This window comes from Chiloscyllium punctatum, chromosome 14, assembly GCF_047496795.1.
Source record: "Chiloscyllium punctatum isolate Juve2018m chromosome 14, sChiPun1.3, whole genome shotgun sequence".
Taxonomy (NCBI): Eukaryota; Metazoa; Chordata; class Chondrichthyes; order Orectolobiformes; family Hemiscylliidae; genus Chiloscyllium; species Chiloscyllium punctatum.
Window position 1 is genome coordinate 67778764 of NC_092752.1, and position 7321 is coordinate 67786084.

A 7321-nucleotide genomic window follows, 5' to 3' on the forward strand; every position below is an offset into this window, starting at 1 on the left:
AGGGCTGAAGAAGGACGAGGAACATCAGTCAGCATTCCAGCCCCTCCAGCCTGCTCCACCATTGAATACAATCATTACTGATGTCAGTCTGCTCCACCATTGAATACATTTATGGCTGATGTCAGCCTGCTCCACCATTGAATACAATCATATCTGATGTCAGCCTGCTCCACCATTGAATACAATCATGAATGATGTCAGCCTGCTCCACCATTGAATACAATCAGAAATGATGTCAGCCTGCTCCACCATTGAATACAGTCATATGTGATGTCAGCCTGCTCCACCATTGAATACAGTCATTTGTGATGTCAGCCTGCTCCACCATTGAATACAATCATATCTGATGTCAGCCTGCTCCACCATTGAATATAATCATGGCTGATGTCATCTCGGTCTCAGTCTCACTTTCCGGCCCACTCTCCATAGCCCTTCAGTTACACAATATCCCGGCATCCACTGTAATCTGGAACAGTGAATTACACTGATTTTGATAGAAGTTCTCTCATCACTGTTTTAATTCATCTCCACTTATCCTAAAACTATGATCTCTTGTTGTAGATTGCCCCACATGAGGAAATACCCAATGCATGTCGAAAGTATTAATCACCGTTATCATTGTCCTGTCCTTAGAGATATCACCTCCCATTTTTCTAAACTCCAGAGAGTATAGGCCTGAATTGCTCAATCTCTCTTCAGAGGACAAACTCCTTATCTCTGGAATAAGTCTAGTAAACCTCTTCTGATCTGCCTCCATGGTAATTACATCTCTCCTGCAGTCAGTATATGAAAACTGTACACAGTACTCAATTGCGATCTCACAAATGCCTGGCATTATTGCAGCAACACGTCCCTCGCCTAATAATCTATTCTTTCAGAAATAAATACAAATTTGCAGTTGCCTTTCTCATTATCTGCTACACCTGCATCTGTGTCTTTTGTGATATGGGTGAGGAGATACCAGATCCCTCTGCACCTAAGCACTCTGTAGTTTCCCGTTGTTTGGATAGTAAGTTGCCTTTCCGTTACACCGACCAAAACCGCCTCATACTTTTCATTGTTTCATTTCATCTGCCAAATAATGGCCCAAACCTATCCTGAACCATTCATTACAATTTATCACCTGAGTTAGTGTCTTCTGAAAAACTCATTATAGCATGTCCATCTCCTCAAATAAGTGATAGTATTGATTGCTAATAGTTAGGGCCTGGGGACTGAGCCCTACGGTATTTTTGGAAACAGAAAATGAACCAGTTATTCCATCTCACTGCAATTCTTTGTTTCACCAATCCTATATCCAAGCGAATAAATTACTTCTAACCATATGCGATCTTATTCTGCAGATTGATCTTTCGTGCACACCTTACTCAATGTCTTCTACAAGTCCTGATTTTATAACGCCAGGATCCTCATTATGCAGATTGCTTTTCACATTCTTAAAGACTCAAATAAATAATGAAAATACGATTCATTCTTTGTAAAATTATGTCGATTCTGATGGATTGCAGCTTGACTCGGCAAATGTCCTTTCATTAATCCCTGATTAATCGATTTTAACAATTTTCTTAAATTCCAGCAGTTTTCTCACTACTTTATATTCCATCGTGAAAGTGGTAAGCTTGCATTCTCACCTCTATATATTCTCTTCATTCCCTCCAATCCTATATAATTGACACGTGGTGTGAAATGACCTCCTCTGGTTGCTGTGTAAGATGCATGAGTTGCTGGATGGACTCTTTATCTTCCCTGTGCACAAAAACCAATGGGCTGATATCAAAACAAAATCAAAACAAAACATATATTAAACCGAGCTGAACCAAGGGAAATTAAATTAAATTACATGAAGTTACAACACCCAGCACATTCCTACCAAAGCTCCCCATCACCGGTAGCATGTGTTGCCAGACCCGTATTTTTTTCAGAATTCTTCCTCTCAGAGCCCTCACTGTTACACAAATGTGCTGATCAATATAGCCAATAAAACCATGTATATCTGGTTGAAATTGGGCCGCCACGTCCGATAACAATGTTCATTTTTCGGGTGCCCATACTCGTAAGGAAGTCCAGGGTGGTGGGCTCCACCACGATCAGAGTCCTCGGAGCTTTGCTGGAACCCAGTTCATCAGAATGTTCTTCCTCGCCCAAAATGAAAGACTACTAAACAATTTATTCCTATGAAAGTCCAAAGAGGGAAGGTTCAGCGAACCCAAGAAGAGGGGACCCAGATTTGCCTTGACCTCGGTTCCCAAAACCTCTTCCAAAACACTTCCTATAGTGCACCAATATCTACGAAGCTTGTGGCATGATCACAAGCAATAAGTAAGTATACCAACATCTATTGTACATTTGGGGCATATTGGGGACGCTCCTGTCTTAAATTTGACAAGCTGCTCGGGTGTCAATTAAATCCTGTGGAGTACCTTCAACTGCATAGCCTAGATCCTATTGCAAATTGAAATCTTCCTTACGGTCTCCTAAATATCTTCCCACTCCTCTGGCGAGATCTCCACCCACAATTCCTGAGCCCAGATTCCATGGAGCTGCTCTATATCATTTGAGACACTCCCTCTTAATAAATGGTAGAGGTGCTGACCGAGCGAGCACCTGTGGACCGAAGCACTCTTCTCTCCATTTCCGACCTCTGGGGACTAACCATTAATGTACTTTTTTTCTGTCTAAGATTCCTCATCTGAAAGTCACGAAAGTGACCCCTTCAAGATAACTCATATTTCTGACTCAGCTGCTTGAAAACCATCATGAGCACCACGTCAAATTAATTCTCCCAAACAGGAAACTCCTCTGGACTCCCAAAGCCGAAAGCCATAATCCATCAATCCCAGCTGGGATCCTACCAATTCTACAATGGGAATAAATGGGGAAGTTTATTTTTGTAAATTGCCCTCACTTTGTGGCATTATTTTCCAGGCTTTAACTATTTTAAGGACAATTGGATTTCTGCAATGGTCCATAACAGTCCTCGTCTTGCCCACTAACAACAAATTAATGAGGGGACATTTTGCCTGGGATGCCTCAATGTCCAGCCAAACTGACCCCAGTTCTTTGCAAGCTCAATCAGCCACATCCGATTGGAGGGAACCTCGTTGGTATTTCTTAAAGTCCAGAAAATCACACCCTTCATCTCCCGAGAGAAACTAAAAGCAAATGATAGGAAAACAAAGGATAATGGGAAAGGCTGAAGAAAGGAGAAGAGAGAGAAAACGGAAAAGTGGGACTTGCACATTCTAAAAAAAGGAGGTAAACCAGGCAAACCCCAGAGAAATCAAAGAGAACATAATTGTGCATATTATTTGAACCAGCCAGTCTATTTTAATGTGTAGAGAAAGTCCTTTGAGTTTTCCGGTGAGTCAAAATTAAACACAGACCCTCCATGGCTGAAACATAATATTACCAGATATCTTACCAGAATATTTACATCCCTCAGGCTCCTTTTTACCTTATCAAAGGCCTGACTCTTACGGATCACAGCTGTAGAAAGGTCTTCGAAAAACATAATTCGTGATCCTTTTTAGATCAGAGCCGATGGATTCTTCCCCAGAACTCGAGAAGCTTACAGCACTTTTTTTTTTCTCTATCGTGCTGGACTTGCACTTGGACTGGGTGGGGGCGCTGGTCTGGTCCGGTCTTGCACACTGCGACCCAGTGGGCCCACTCGACCCGTACCCAGTCTGCCCCTGACTTCCAGCTTCAAAAATTGGATGAGCCATTGCTCCAAGAAGCTGACGAGCTGGCCTTCTCGTTTCGGCAGGCCGACCAGGTTGATGTTCTTCTGACGGCCCTGATTTTCGAGGTCGTTTACTTACTCTACTAAGGCCCTTACCTACCATTCCAGGGCTTAGACCCGACCCACCGAGGATTCTGCCGTGGTTTCCATAGCTGCAGTCTGCAGTTCCACCTCGACGATGCACGGCCCGAGATGCTGGGTCTCCTGGTCCTACTTCTGCAGCTTGGCTGATATCAGTTTCAGCCTGGTTTGGGTCTCCTCAATCGCTGAAACAATGTTCTCTCGCAGGCTCTGAACTCCGAGACCAGGCTCTACTCCATAGATAAGTTCCCTGGGACGTTCGCAGAGGCCGACGTCACAGCCGAGGGCGTATCCATTGCTGCAGTGCCCTTCCAATTGTGATCCTTGTGATCCATTTCCCTTCGTCATTGACCTTACTCAATTAAAATGGCATAGAGCAATACTGGGGATCAAAAACGACCGATGTTACAACAATAGGGAAGAAAGAGCGGGTGAATGCATCACTTTGTCTTGGTTATGGTGCAGAGCTCAGCAGGGCAGGCCTACTGGATCGCCACCATCTTGGATCTCTCGCGAATAATCAATGTTAACAAACAATTTTTGAAATGGTTTGCAGATGTTCCTTAGGTAAAAACAATGATTGCAGATGATGGAAACCAGAGATTAGATTAGACTGGTGCTGGAAAAGCACAGCAGTTCTGGCAGTATCCGAAGAGCAGTAAAATCGACGTTTTGGGCAAAAGCCCTTCATCAGGAATACATTAGAAGATGCTTCTTGTAGCGGAAGACAATGGAGGACTATTGGATGTGATATAGTTAGACATTCAGGTGGATGGTTAAGAGTTCAGCAAGTGAATAGCAAATAAAATTGAACCAACGTGGTTCGGGGCGACTTTTGGAAATGGAAGGGTAACAGTGAAGTTGGCCTTCATTTAACGGAAATTAGAATATCGAAGTAAAGGCGTTCTGCACAGACTGCATATAGTGTGGATGGGATTATACCTGTGTTCTGTACTGTTTCAAAGAATGAGAGGTGATCTCAGGGAAGCTTAGAAAATTCACCCACTGCAGACTGACTAACACTGGGGCATGCAGAAGTGCAGCAGGCCAAGTTAGGGGAAACCTAAGATGTTGTACAAAAACATCAAGCTGAACAGAATAACCAGGGAAAAATTAGGATCCATTTCAAAACCCAGGGGGTAATCAGTATGTGAAACTGGGGAACATTGATAGCCTGTGACATGAGAGCTTCACATCTGTTTTAGTTGGGAGAAGGAGGATGCAGGTACAGAATTCAGGAAGATGGACTGGGAAGCAGTCGAACAGATTGATAGAAGATGCAAGTTGGGATTGATGGTTTTGGATGATGTAAAGTCCAGATGAGTTGTGTCGCAGGATGATGTTGGAGACAAGAGAGAAAATGTCCTGACCTAAATGTTTAAGTCGAATCTGACCACACAAGGAAGGTGCTAGAGAACTGGAGAACAGCTATGTGTTCCCAAGTTACTGGAAAGGTGGTAGAGAGAGCAGTGCCTGGCGGTGTACCACAGCGAGCAGTGCAGTGTATCTAATTATTTGTGGTATTCATAAATGATGTAAATGTGAATGTGGAGGGGGTGGTGGGGGGTGGGGACTGAGTGTAATAAGTAATTTTTTGCTTGAAACAAAGATTGGCCAGGTGTTGGCAGTGAGGAGGAAGGCCTTGCGTTACAGGGAGATACTGGTGGAATGGTCATATGGTCAGATCACTGGCAGATGGAATGGAACCCTGATAAATATGAGGTGATACACTTTGGAAGAAGGAGCCAGACAGGGATGAATTCAATGAATAGCAGAACACTGTGGAGGTCAGAGGGTGTTTCTCCACACATCCGTGAATGTGACTGGACAGTGGGCAATAGCGACTTCAGAAATCACACGGGACTGTAGGCATAGTGTTTATTCATCGAGGCGACATAATATGAGTTAAACATGCCATTGGTTATGCCATAGATAGAATACTGTGGGCAGTTCTGGCAGTCACATTACAAGAAGAGTTTTGGTTTCTCAGTAACATCAGAAGCTATTGTGGTCTCCATAGAATTGAATGCTTCAATGGAATTCTCCTGGCTGCAACGCTGTCTAAATTTTCACGTGATTTGTTTTCCCTCCTCGATTGGAGAACTGCATCTGAGAATCTGTGTCTGATCTTTCCTTTTTGTCAAGTACATGTTTATGGGATATTACTGTATCAGAACACTTAATTATTAATAGCGTCTAGGCCAACACCTTCAAATATTTTTGAGGAGCTCTGCTGTCATCCATAACACGTGACTCCTTCTCTTCCTGTGCATTTGGTTAGAGGCACGAAATGGGCTATCTCTGCACTACTCCAATAATTTCATTGAGCTGAATGATTTTCTCACATTCCTATGAAGCCAGCTTGAGGCGCTGAATAATCGCTTCCTTTAAACTGTGGAAATGTGCGACGTCCAGTAGCACTGTTGCATTGAATGTTACTGATACTTCCAACAGAACAAGCCTGAATGTTGTCCAGGTCTTGCTGCACATGTACACAGACTAGTTCAGGAGCTGAAGGGGGACATGTTTCCTGAATATTCTGTGATCTTCAGTGAACACCCCCACTTCTAATCTTATGGTTTGAGCAAGACATTTATGAAGCAGCTGAAGATGTTGGTGCTGAGGATCTTTTGCAGACATGTCCAGGACTGCATGGATTTTTGTATGCTTTAAATCACTCTAATCAGGGGACTTTACAACTCATCCCCATTGAGTGCAATCTTGCTCAGGCTCCTTGAGACCAACATCAGTTAAATTCTGCCTTGATGTCAGGGCTGGTCACTCTTCTCTGACCCCTTGTGTTCGCATTTTTTGCTCATATTAATAGGTCACAGTGTGGGGGCAGGGAGTGCTTTTTGACCAGTCAGAGTTGACGGCTGTGAAAATTTGGACATGAAAGAGGATATGAGACCTTATGATCTTTTTGTGAATGAAGACATGCTTGGGGGCGGGGGGGGGGGGCATGTGGATGATTGACATACCCCTGTTTAGTGGCGTCCTCACATTCTATTATTGGAAAGTAGAGGGTGTTATTTTCCTGGAAGCTCTGTTATTTAATGTAGCCAGATTGTCTTGACGATCTCTGGTTGAGGTATGGTGTATGTATTCACAGTGAAACTGGGTCTACAACATGACCAGCAAATGAAACATAAGTTGCAGGAAGGGGTGAGCGACCACTTTCGTACCAGCCTGGATTTTCCAATTACATTTTCCAAACCAGCCAAAATTGTGTGTGACAGTTTTGAGGGGCTGAATGATCTCCTCTGATTCTGTGCACCAGGGTATAGCAGTAAGTAGCCTCTAACTGCTCCAGTCTAACAGGTTTGAGGGACTGAATGGAACACAGAAACATGGGACTGAGGAGTAGGAGTGGGTCATCAGACACTTTGAGCCTTCTCCAACAGGCACGAAGAATGTGGCTGATCAGGTTGTGGAATCAGACCTACTTTCCTGTCTGTATCCCATTACCCATGACTCACTTCTCTGTCAAATATTTAA